The sequence below is a fragment of the Lygodium microphyllum genome, chromosome 1, assembly GCF_053477565.2.
Source record: "Lygodium microphyllum isolate KBCC chromosome 1, Lygodium_microphyllum_v1.1.10, whole genome shotgun sequence".
NCBI lineage: Eukaryota > Viridiplantae > Streptophyta > Polypodiopsida > Schizaeales > Lygodiaceae > Lygodium > Lygodium microphyllum.
The window spans coordinates 21,590,348-21,603,185 of record NC_141135.1 but is presented as its reverse complement, the minus strand read 5'-3'; the positions used below and the strand labels follow the sequence as shown (position 1 = coordinate 21,603,185).

Here is a 12,838-nt window from a genome sequence, read left to right as displayed (position 1 = left end):
GGGATTCCTAGGCCATGTGGGTTACTACAGAAGGTTCATAGACACTGGGGACACCTGGAACAATGCTTTGACCGATGCCGGGAGTATGGGATTTCCCTCAACCCCGACAAATGCATCTTTGGGGTCTCTTCTGGAGTTCTGTTGGGCCACATTGTCTCTGCACAAGGGATATCAACAGACCCTGCAAAGATCGAAAAGATCGCAGCTCTGACAGCACCCACCAACCTCAAACAGTTGAGGGGATTCCTAGGCCATGTGGGTTACTACAGAAGGTTCATAGCCCATTTTGCAACAAAGGCAAGCGCCTTGCACAAGCTTCTGAGGAAAGATGCAGAGTTTACTTGGATGGAAGAATGTGACAAAGCCTTCAACACTCTGAAGCAGTGTCTGATTGAGGCACCCATTTTGCAACCTCCTGATTGGACGAAAGAGTTTCATGTACACACTAATGCATCTATTGAAGGCTTAGGCGCAGTTCTCTACCAGAAGGGCTCCTCGAAGCTGGATCAACCCATCTATTACACAAGCCGAAAAGTCACTGATAGGGAACGAAACTACACAGTGACCGAGCTGGAGTGCTTGGCAATGGTGTTTGCCCTAGAAAAGTTTCGCCACTATCTATTATCCACCCACTTTCAATTTTATGTGGATCACGTGGCCCTGTCCTTCCTGATTAACAAAGCAGATGTGAAAGGACAAATGATGAGATGGCTCCTTCTATTCCAAGAGTTCGACTTTGAGGTAATTACTAAGCCGGGTCGTTCCCATGTTCTGGCTGATCATTTGTCGTGTATCCCACAAATTGCAGACGAGGAGCATGATGATCTTGATAGTAAACTTGGTATATTGTCTAATACTATGCCTGAAGTAAGAAAGCCTATTGATAGGCTAACTTACAATGGGTATTCAACTAGACACTTTACTTACATAACTAAAGTGATGGGTCACAAAGAGCCTACAAAGTTTAATGAAGCAGTTTGGTGATGAGAATTAGTGTGCAACCATGGATGAGGAATATGTAGCATTGGTTGAAAATGACATGTGATTGGGTCAAGTTTCTTAAAGGCAAAATGCAGCATTGAGTGAAAATTGGTTTACAAAGTGAAATGCAAAGTAGAGTGGACCTCTAGAGAGATAAAAAGTTTTGGCTAGTTGCTAAAGATTATGCGCAATAATATGGTCTTGATTATGGGGAGACTTTTTACCCGATTGCAAAAATGGAAACTATGAGAATTCTCATTTTGTTAGCAATGTCTAAGGGATGGAAACTTTGGAAATGGATGTCAAAACTGCATTTCTAAAAGGAGATTTGATTGATGAAGTGTATATGGAATAGCCCAAGGGTTATGTATACCCTGACTACTCGAATTATGTGTGTAGGTTGAAAGAGACACTTTATGAATTAAAATAAGTATCAAGAGCATGGAATGCTTGGATCAACTTGTATTTATAACAACTTGGATTTCAGATGGGAAATGTAGATCATAACATCTACACTAAGAAAACAGAGACATGGCATGCAATCTTGGTTATTTATGTAGAGGACTTGATCATTACTGGATATGATGACCCATGGTATTGTTGAAATTAAATTCATATTACTAGCATAGTTCAAAGTGAAAGACTTGAAAGAGATTAAATATTTTCTTGGCATTGAGCTAATGAATACACCTCAAGGAATTTGGATGCTACACTAATAGTATGCACAAGATATGCTACTAAAATATGTCATGATGGATTTTAATCCCATGGAAACACCACTAGACGAGAATGTCAAACTTGTAGTTTATATTGGTAGTAAGATAGAGAATGCTACGATGTAAGCCTGATATATCTCACTATTATCTGTATTGACCTTAGTTACTCAATGGGGTTGATTAGCCAGTTTATGTGAAAGCCACATAAGCCTTACTTGGATGCACTCACAAGGATTATGTAGTATTTGAAGGATAGAGCTGATTATGGGTTGTTTTATGAGCTCAAAAATCCACTTGAGTTCACAAGTCATACAAATGTTGATTGGGTTGGCTATGCATATGATAGATGGAGGGGTTATGCTTTCAGTCTTATAAATAGTATGGTTTGCAAGAGCAATAAAAAAAACAGCCTACACTTGCTCTCTCTAACACAAAGGCAAAGTATAAAGGTGCAACTTTAGTTGCATGTGAAGCACTTTGGATATTGAAACTGTTATATGACTTGGGTATACGATAGATAGGAATGTCACATTGTATTGTGACAATATGAGTAGTGTGTTGTTGGCTAGCAACTTAGTTTACCATGCTAGATCAAAGCACATAGAAGTTCATTATCACTTCATTAGGGAAATGGTACTTGCAAGAAAGATAAATCTTCTTCAGTGAAGATTGAAGACTAGATAGTTGTTATCTTTACCAAATCACTTCAAGGTAGAGATCATTTTGTTCACTTCAAATAGCTACTTTGAGTAGAGTAATTGACCTGAGCTTGAGGGGAGTGTTGAGATTCAAGCTTAATGTCTACACTAACTTAGTTGTATAGCTGTAGCTAGCTATCACTGCCCTGTGTTGTACTAATGAGTCGATCAAACTTAACTCAGGTTAAAGGAGCTACAATAGTAGTGTGTAATGTAAAGATAGTATATATAAATCATTTAGAAAAGATTGATGCTTTGAGATAAGGTTTCGATGCGACTAACTATGATAAGTGGCCTCTTTGATAGTTGTAGTTGTTGAGAATAAGACATCATGTTGATAGCATTTTCAGAGGATTAAGCTACATGAAATAGTTAATTTCAGAGCATTGGAGGAAGGATAAGCCTTAAACATTTGTTATGGGTTACTAGTTGCAGTGCAATTCTCAGGGTTGAGGGGGTTTCTGAAGCAGTAGCATATATAATGCTAGAAGAGGACATTAGTTGAAAGGAAAAGGGTGCATGAAAGCGACTTTGAGGTAGAGGGAGTATAATTGATGAAGGGTTAAGAGCATTGCTACATCTAAAATGAACAGGAAGTGATCATCTTACATCAATGGACAAGCTACCATCCTGGTGAAATCCAAGTAGGTGTCAATTTGATAATTTGGGTCCCTCTTCTTTAAGGAGCTTTGAAAATTCTCCTCTCAAGTTGTCTTGTATCTATCCCTTTTTGGGTAGCATGTTTCTAATTAGTGGAAAGTTAGATAGAAAGAATGAGGTCCAGATTAGCATCTATAAAAGATGGCTACATACAGAGTTGTTTGAGTTCATGTGGAAGTATATGTTGACTCGTGTGTTAGCTTCACCATACAATAAGAGTGCAACTATGATGCTTGGTAACAACAACTACACATGATACTCTATTCAATGTATCTAAGAGGAGGATTTCACTAATGTGCTCACTAATAAGGATAAGAATTTTCTATTTTTTGTGAATCTTAGCAAACACTTCTACGATAGATGCTATAGGAACTTATGAGGATATCACGTATTGTAGAGCTTGAGAGGATGCCATATAATCCAAAGAGTTGTGAAGTTGAGACAAGTTGTGGTTATCTGAAGGGGACTTGTAATTTGAATATGGGAGACTATCAAGATAGTTCATTCATCATAAATAGGACATGCAATACATTGTGCTCATGGGTTGGTGACTTCCAAATTTAAAATGATTGTAACATTAAACCAAAGGGAACATTGAAGGTCATCTTGGCAATAGTATGGTTGTGAAAGCTTTGAGGATTCTGGCTCCTCATGTTGGTGTTTTTATTTGTTACATCTTGAAGTGAAAAAGTTGATAAAAATGGAATGTGATGCATCAGTTGACAATAATATATGGGGATGAATTAAATTTGGATACTTAGAACTTATGATTATGTGAAGAATGAAGTGATGAGAACAAGATTCTATCTTAGAAGTCACGCTTGATATATTGATGTGTTTTTAATAGGATTGACTTGAGGGCTTAGTTACGATCATCTTGAGTGACATTGTGCTCGAAAGAAATGGAGGGCCAAGTAGAGTTTGGAGCTAGTGTCAACCACTCTTAGCCATGGAAGTGCTTGGATGAAGTGGAGGGCTAACATCTAGGTGTTTCTCATAAGAAGATTGTGAATTGGGTTCAAAACTTTTGACAGGGATTGTAATCCAGGTTTTACTTATTGTTATGTAGAATATTCAATGCATCTCTTCTTGTGTTTCATTAGAACTTATTATCTCTCTCTCCTCTTTTTATACTTGCTTAATAGAGATCCCGCATCTTTGTGACCTATGTGCACATTTCTTTCTGACACAGGGCATTTCTACAATGAGAGAGAGAGAGAAAGAAAGAAAGAAAGTTATATTAACGTCTTCTAAAGACCAAAACTGACCTATGAGACAAACTGTGATACAACTGATGAGGTCCAGCTATCCAAAATAAAAGTGCTGAATGAAAAGCTAAAAACTGGAAACTGAAAATACGGTGCTGTGAGTGTGATAAGTGTCGTATATGTGTATGTGCGTATGTAGCTCTGGTACTCCAGATAATGGCTACAAAAGGGGAACAAATGTCGGCTGTGATAGGGGAACAACTGTCGGCTGTGATAAAGTGGTGCGATGTGTATATGTAACAGATGCAGGGAGATATACTATCCTGGGATGTAGTAGCAGTCGTCGAAGTTGCTAATAGCAGGTGATCCCTCCTGGATGCAGGATGTGGTACATCGGCGGTGGAGAAAGAGCAAACTGGAGATCTGAGATCCAATGTGTCGAGTGTCGTCGGATCTCAGTCTGCTGTCGATGTAGATCAAGAATCCTCCGGATCTCCTGTCGGTGTGGCTGTGGGGTTCGAAACCCCCGGATCCTTGTGCGGCGTCGGGTACGCTGGTCCTCAGCCTGCTGTAGTGTGAGCCCGGAGGTCTGGCTGGAGGCTGGTATAGTAGCTCTCACTCTATCTGTCTGAAAGAACTGTGTAATAGTCGTCTGGGTGGGCCCCTCTCTGACTGGGACCCGCTGTGTGCTCTGCTCTCTGATGTGCCATGCCTCTCCCAGAAAACGGCCAAATGATCTCTGATCCATATCAGTCATACATCCCTGAAGTGAGCTGCTCAATGTGTATCTAGATCTCAACTCTGAGTATGCCGGGCATCTGAGAACAAAAGGCTCCTCACTCTCCACCTCTGATCTGCAAAGGGGGCATATCCTCTCCTCCCATGGGATGCCACTGGCTCTACCACTCTCAAGCATAAGCTGATGTGATGATACCCTGAGCTGTCCAATAAGAACTCTCAATCGATGTGGCATATAGATCTGCATATATCTCGGAATCTCTATGAATCCCTGCTCTGATATGCTCAAGAAATGTGTATAATAATGTGCCATCTTCGATGGCAATGGCTGTGCAGGGCTGACCCATGTCCTCTGTATATAAATATGCCATATCTCCTGTCTGATGACTCTGTTCCTCTCAGAGAGAGAGAGGGTATAAGTGGGAGCCTGAGTATCATATAGAAGAGGTGGGAGTCTATCAATGTCCAGCCCATGTCTGTCAAACCAAGCTCTAGTCTGTGCATACCATGATGTGGTATCCCCCGCTCGAGCCATCTCCTGAGATGCCATATATGCTCTATATGCAATGCGATCTCTATCCATATCCTGAAATCTGTGTAGGAAGCAGACTGTCTGAAATAATGCCTCGACTAGCATGGGCGGTGTGGCAAGCTCTGCTCGCACAATGTCATGTGGGACTGAGGCCTTCCTGCGAATCAATCTAGATATCATGATCACTTGAGGTCTCTCCATCAATGTCCATACATAATCGGCAAGGCCTGGCCCCCATATAGCTGCTCCATACATCAGTGCTGGAGTGACTAGAGTATCAAAGAGCCACCCCTTGGTGCGGGGAGAGAGAGAGAGAGAGAGAGAGAGAGAGAGAGAGAGAGAGAGAGAGAGAGAGAGAGTAGTGGAAGGAAAGAAGAACATAGTGGGGAGAGGGAGGGAGAGTAGTGGGTAGAAGAAGAGAAGATAGTTGAGGGAGAAAGAGAAAGAAGGGAAGAAGAGGAGGAGAAAAAGGGAAGGGAGAATGGAAGATAAAGAAGGAGAGAAGTAGAGTAAGAGAGGAAGGAAGAGAAAGAGGGTAAGATAAAGGAGAGAAATAGAGGAAGAGAAGAAGGAAGAGAGAGGCTAGATAGAGGAGGAGATCTAGAGAAGAAGAGGAAGAGAAGAAAAGGACACAGAGGTAGAAGTAGACGATAGGGAGAAGAATAGAAGAAGGAGGTAGAGAAGAAGAGGAGAGAAGGAGAATTCTAGAGAGAAGAGGGGAAGGAGATAGAGGGAGGAGAGAGAGAGAGAGCGAGAGAGAGAGAGAGAAAGAGAGAGAGAGGTAGAAGTAGAATGATAGAGATAGGTAGAGGAAGATAGAGGGAGGTAGAGATAAATAAGGAGAGAGAGAGAGAGAGAGAGAGATAGAGAAAAGGAGAATTGTAAGAGACAAAGAGAGAGAAAACGATTGAACAAGATAAGTAGAGAAAGGAGAGGGATAGAGGATGATAGATAGTGAAAAGAAAAAAGACTTATTTGACTCTCCAGAAAATATTTCAACCTTCCCCTAGCACACTTGTTCTTCTGTGGCTATTATTGCAAAGCTTATCAATCACCTCCTAGGGGAAAGATTAAGCCAATCATTCAAGATCTAGTAAGTGAAGGTAAAGCAAGGGACTCTACAGATGAAGCCCAAGCTTCAAACAAGAGGTAAATGGCACCCAAGAAAAGCCTTTCAGACTCAAAGCACACAACTCTAACTATAATGACTAGTCAACTACAAGGCAAGCTTTCTTCATCAGTGTTTGTAATGCTTCTTTACTTGTGGCAATTTTGTACTACCAATCACGACTAACCCCAGGATTCCTCACTCCAGAAATATGTGAGGTGAATTCTAAGTTGTCGAATTTAGTGCAATTAATCTCACAGAAGGAGAGAGTCTATCTATTTGAGAAGTACCTGCCCACCAGCATGCTCATGATACAAACTCACCTCTTGGTGCATCTTGTAGATTAAGTGGAGATTGTGGGACCTGTCCCACGTATGTGATGGATGTTGTTCTTGGAGCGCTTCATGAAAACCTTGAAAGGCATTGTGCGATAATAAGCTCAGCAAAAAGGTAGCATGGTTGAAGGTTGGATGGTGTCAGAGGCATTAGTGTATATTTCATAGTGTCTACCAACAGTGGATTTAAACAATAGTATGCTATGGTCTGCTGATATCCTAACAACATGGAGGAGATACCACAGCTTATGCCTATGTGATGGTTACATGGAGCTTTGATCGTAGCTTCTCGCAAAGGGGTGGAGGTCTCTATTTTGAGGAGTGGAAATTCTCGAGGGAAAGGTGACCACATATTTTATAACCTATAGTATCTAGATTTCATATGCGATAATTAATCTAACCGTTTCAATGTACAATACAGCTTGGTCGCACATGCAACATTTTCACATTGAGCACATCAACAAAATGTGCTCCACAATGGATTGTGGTGTCATGGCAAAGTTTGAGCCAGAAAGCCAACGGATGCAAGCCACGGATCCAAACAACGTTATAAATGAGATAGGGTATTTTGGAAACTTGTAAAGTGTTATCTCAGTGGATTACCTTAGCTTCTCCATGATCATATTTGATGTACTATGGTTCAAAGTGGTATTGGAAGGAGCTAGGGAAACCGTTTGGCGAGGTCCATCTAGATTTATGGAAATAGATTCCGAGAAAAGATGGATGAATCTACGTGATAGGTTTGTCTTGCTGGCCCATTGTGAAGAAGTGCATAACTTGTTTTTTGAAAATTTTTCACGACACAGAATAGTCATTAATGTTGAATCACTCTTAAATGTGATTTTGAACAGGTATTTTCTATCCAAACCCCCAATAACCTCTATAGTGGTATGTTGTGATGTCGGCTTCTCGGAGTGCGAGAGTATATGATGAAAGCAACATTCCCAGTGTAGATAACGAGAATATGTAGGTGGAGGGTTCAATATTATAGAGGGTGGAGGTGGAAGAGGGCTTGGAGCGTGTAGAGGAGACAGACATGGGTAACAGTGACGGAAAGACATGAAGCCATGAATTCTTTGAGAACGAAGTGGACTTCTCCTTCTACGGTAACCCATCTATAAACCTTCCTATGTACGCGGAGTTGTACTAGGAGATTAACATGAGACCATAGGGTAGGTCATACTTGCTGCATCTGCCTACTCGATTCTTTTTTGTGAATCACTTTTAAGGGTATTCTAGAATATACATTTTAAATAGCATCATTTTTTTAAAAGTTTTATTACCGTGCTTTAGTTAAATGTTTATATTTATTATGCTGACATCATTTCCTTTCTATGTAGATTATCTTTGATGATACTCAGTGAGCACGATGAGTCGAGGGATGAGCGATGAGGAGTTGTAGGAGATATTCACACATATGTCTCAAGATTAGATAGCCCGATTTAAAGATATGGTGGACCAGGAGGTGTCTTGGAGCCGTTCCGTGAGATCTACTTTGGCATGCTTTGATGCTCTGGTTTCTAGTAGATGAGGTCAATGCTCTAGATTTGGCCCAAATGGAGGGATTAGTTCTTGTGGGGTGCTGCAGAGATGTGGATGCTATGAGTCTGCAGTCAATTTTTTAGATAGGGATGCTACTCCTCACTCTCAGATGTTGAGAAACACAAACCTAGAACTAGATTGGCTATGGTGGACGCAAGTTAAACACACAATACATTATCAGAATAAGGAATTGTAACTCAAGTGAATTAGGTTCCCAGATCAATTAGCTTGGACTCATAAACACAATCTTGAGTGACTCAATTGATAGTATCATTTTTTAAAATGGGTGTCAAGTACATGCCTTTATAGATTTTTAGATAGTACCACTTTTTCTCTCTGTGCTTATGGGATTTTAGACATCTCTTCCTAGAGCATACATCATTGTCTCTCTCTCTCATACAAAGCCACTTATGGGTGCAGGCCTCTTTTGGCCACACATCCAGCCTGTATGGCATTCATGTTAAGCATCATTTTCTATTCTCAACACCCTCCCTCAAATGATGATTTCCTACCCATACTGGCTTTTGCCCCCCCCCCCCCCCCCCCTTGCATGCAAAAATGGGCTAGGGGACTAGCTCTTTGGCAGCCTAGTAAAGTTAAGGCTTGAAACTTTACATCTTGGTAGGGTTTTACATCCACTATGGGAAACAAGATCCACTATGGAAAATAAAGATCCACTATAGGAAAAATTATTTGTTTTCAGTAGCGGAAAGTATATTCTTTATCTTCATTTGTCTTCTTTTGGTGATGTACTCGATCTTCTTAATCTTTTGTTCTTCATCTTTAACTTTTTCTTTATTATCTTGTTCTCTAGTCTTCTTTGTGAGGTGCTTTTGGTCTTCTTTCTACATGAGTTTGAGATGGATACAAATAGGTACATTGATGTAGCTTGACATGACATAAACATTGGGATACATAGATTTAGGGGATCCATGCAGCTTTGCAAGATTAGGGGTTCCCAAAGACCATGTTGACAATGTGTCTCTAAGATTTTGCTGAAGTGCTTCCATGCGTTGAGACAATGCATCCTCTGCCTGGTGAGAGGATTGTTGCAAATTGCACATAGCTAGAAGTTACTTTTTAGTGAGCGGCTCTAGTTGAGAAATCAAAATCTTCAAAAGATCAAGATGGGCGAAAACCTCCCATCCACATGGAGCATCTCTCTGCAACAATCTTCCACATACGAGACACGATATGAAATACATATGCCTCGTGAGCTACCCCCTTGAGGTGGAAAAACTCAGCATAGGGAGTCATACCATTATGAATGAGCAAGTGCAAGTCGGTGTCCCTCACATGTTCCGTCAGTCCAGATCTTAGCTCTGAGAGTTTCCTATTCTACTCTTCTACCCACCTCGCACAATCCATATTTAATGCAACATCCCTAAATTCATGGATCTACCCACATCTCTAGATGCATATCCACCAACATAAACTCCATGTTGTCTAACTCAATCAAGCTCTTGTTCAATCTGATTTAGCTTCACTTGGCTTGATTCTAGTTGTTGGACATAGTCTTTTTTATCATAGGTTTTTATGAGCATCTTCCAGGTTCTGAGCAAGTCTTCTAAAAGCACCTTGGAGTTTGTAGGCTTTTAGCGATCGTTATGACGAGAAGACCTCGAAGCAACAACTATGTCTCCACGGTTCTCATTATCTAGCCGATTCTCTTTGAGAAGTGATCGATCTAATCAATCTTTTCCTCTGACTTTTGAGAGGGCCTTCACCTCCTCCTTGTCTTTTTCCTCTGCTTACTGGAGTAAGCTATCCCCCAACTTCTTTCACAAGCAGGCCCTTAGCTTATCAGTAAACTGCCCCACAAGACAATGGATGTGTGGATGGCTTAAAGAAATTGAGATGGAAATAGGATTTTGATGGCATGTACAAGGAAAATAATTGAAATAGGAAGGATTTAAAGTATGCATGGAAGAAGTAAGATGCGTCCACTAGCTATCTAGCTTAGCCATGGCTCTGATACCATGTTGAGAAATACGAACCTAGAACTAGATCGCTATGGTGGACGCAAGTCAAATACATGATACATTATCAGAATAAGGAATTGTAACCCAAGTGACAAGATAGATTAGCTTGAACTCATAAACACAATCTTGAGTGACTCAATTGATAGTACCATTTTTTGAAATGAGTGTCCAATACATGCATTTATAGCTTTTTGGATAGTACCACTTTTCCTCTTTGTGCTTATGGGATTTTAGACATCTCTTCCTAGAGCATACGTCATTGCCTCTCTCTCATACAAAACCACTTATGGGAAAGCCTCTTTTGAGCACACATCCAGGCTCTACGACATTCATGTTAAGCATCATTTGCTATTCTCAACATCATACAAGTTTGAGAGAAGGTGGCTGAAGTGGGTGTTGTGGAGGCATCGATTGCAGTGTCTCTGTCTTGTCGTTTTGGTGGATATGTGTCACCTCTAGGATTTTTCATGCCTGTGGGGACATCTACTCTAGTGACACTCGGTTTCGCTCAGCCGTCCGGAGGTGGCATCCCTATGGGTGCTACTTCGAGAGATACTACCCCCTGGGTACACCAGATATTCAAGGATCATCCTTTGTATTAAATCATATCTTGAAATAGTTATAGATAGAATTTTCATGTTACTTTTGTCTCTCCTCTCTCTCCATGGTTCTATGTAATGTCATGATTTTTCATCAGCGGTCTTGTACTTATTCTACGTATCAATCTTTTGGGTTCAAGTAGATTTTTCGATCGTCTTGACGACCATTACGTACCCAATATATAATTTATTTGTAAAATATTATATAGCACATGGTGTTATATGTGGCAGGGCAGCTTTTTCCCTGCCACAATGTTTTTTCCTTTGTAATAGTTGCTATTAGTGTTCCTAATTTCACTGCATGTGTTGCTATTGCCATCGCTATCCATGAAGCAAGCCGTCGCCATATGCATCACTATTTGGGTCGCTATCAGAGTCACATTTGTGATGCAAATAGCGACTCATATAGTGACAATTTTTGCAACGGTTTTATAGAGATGCTTATATTGATGATTTTAGCAATGACAAGGGAAAATTTTTTAATGAACATTTGTGTCGCTTTGAATGTCAGTATGAGGCCTATATGTTGTAGTGATTCATCATTTAACTCAATGTCAAGAACATGCTTTTATAGTTGTAGGATGGTTCCTCTTTTCTCATTGTGCCTGTGGGATTCAAATAGCTTCTCCTAGGTTGTTGCATGTCCCTTGTCCTACCACTCCATATAAAGAGGTTGTCTTAAGAGTGTGATTACATAAATCTCAACACCCAAGCTCCTCAATCACACCATAAAAAGCACCGAGTATATAGAGGTTTTCATGTCATAAAACCTTGCTTAGTGTAGACATGGAAGAAACCAACTACATAAAGCTAAAGACTATCAAAAGGCCTCACTAAGTGTGTAGAGGCTGTAGTGCATAGGTTACATGAAGATTACAAAGCTTATGATTGGAGCATGCAAGTACATACAAGGCTTAAAAAATTCAACCTAAATAGTGGGAATAGAAGGACTCATGAGGCTTGTCCTTCTATTCTTGAGTGTCTTCTTCTTCATGATCTTCTTCTTCTTTGGTAGTTGTTCGGTAGGCCTTCTATGATCTTTTCCAATCATACTAAAATTTTTCAATGTGTCCTCTTCTTTTACAGAAGTCACAAATAGTGTCTTTTTTCCCTTTGTGCTTGTTATTCACGTAGAGAACATATTCTTCCTTTCAAATGCTTGCTTCTTCTTTTCCTTTGAGCTCTTTCTCTTCTTCTAGGAATGATACTTTAATGTCTATCAACTTTGGACTTGGCATATTAAATAGTATGGTAGAGACATTACCAAATTCTGGAGAAAGACTATTCAGCGAAACTTCAATGCATATATCTTTATTCATTTTTAAATTAATCCTTGCAAGTTGAGTTAGCAAACTTTCCATATAATTAAGATGGACTACAAGGGATATATTAGCTTTCATATCCAACTTGAAAAATGTTAGCTAACAGACTATATATAGCTAACAAAAATTCAATCAAAAATCCATATTTTGAAGATTTAGATTGGGCACCAAACAATGTGTCCAACTGTTCCCAAGTGGCATGAGATGTACCACATGTGTCTACATAGTGGATATAACTATCATCAAGCTCAAGGTTGATGAAGGCTTGGGCTTTTCATCATTCTTTTGCTATACTACTACAAGAGTATCATCTCTCAATTTCTTTGCTTGGCTACTAGTTATTGACCAAAGCCCCTTCTTCATTAGGATCAACTTGATCCTTGTCTACTAAGTGTGGAAGCTCGTTCCTTTCAAGTG

General features: G+C 40.1%; 1 pseudogene; it reads right to left on the bottom strand.

The window, feature by feature from the left end:
• Nucleotides 1-9,363: 9,363 nt before the first annotated feature.
• LOC148040909 (transcription factor TGA2.2 pseudogene) lies at nucleotides 9,364-12,418 on the bottom strand (annotated as a pseudogene).
• Nucleotides 12,419-12,838: the final 420 nt, after the last annotated feature.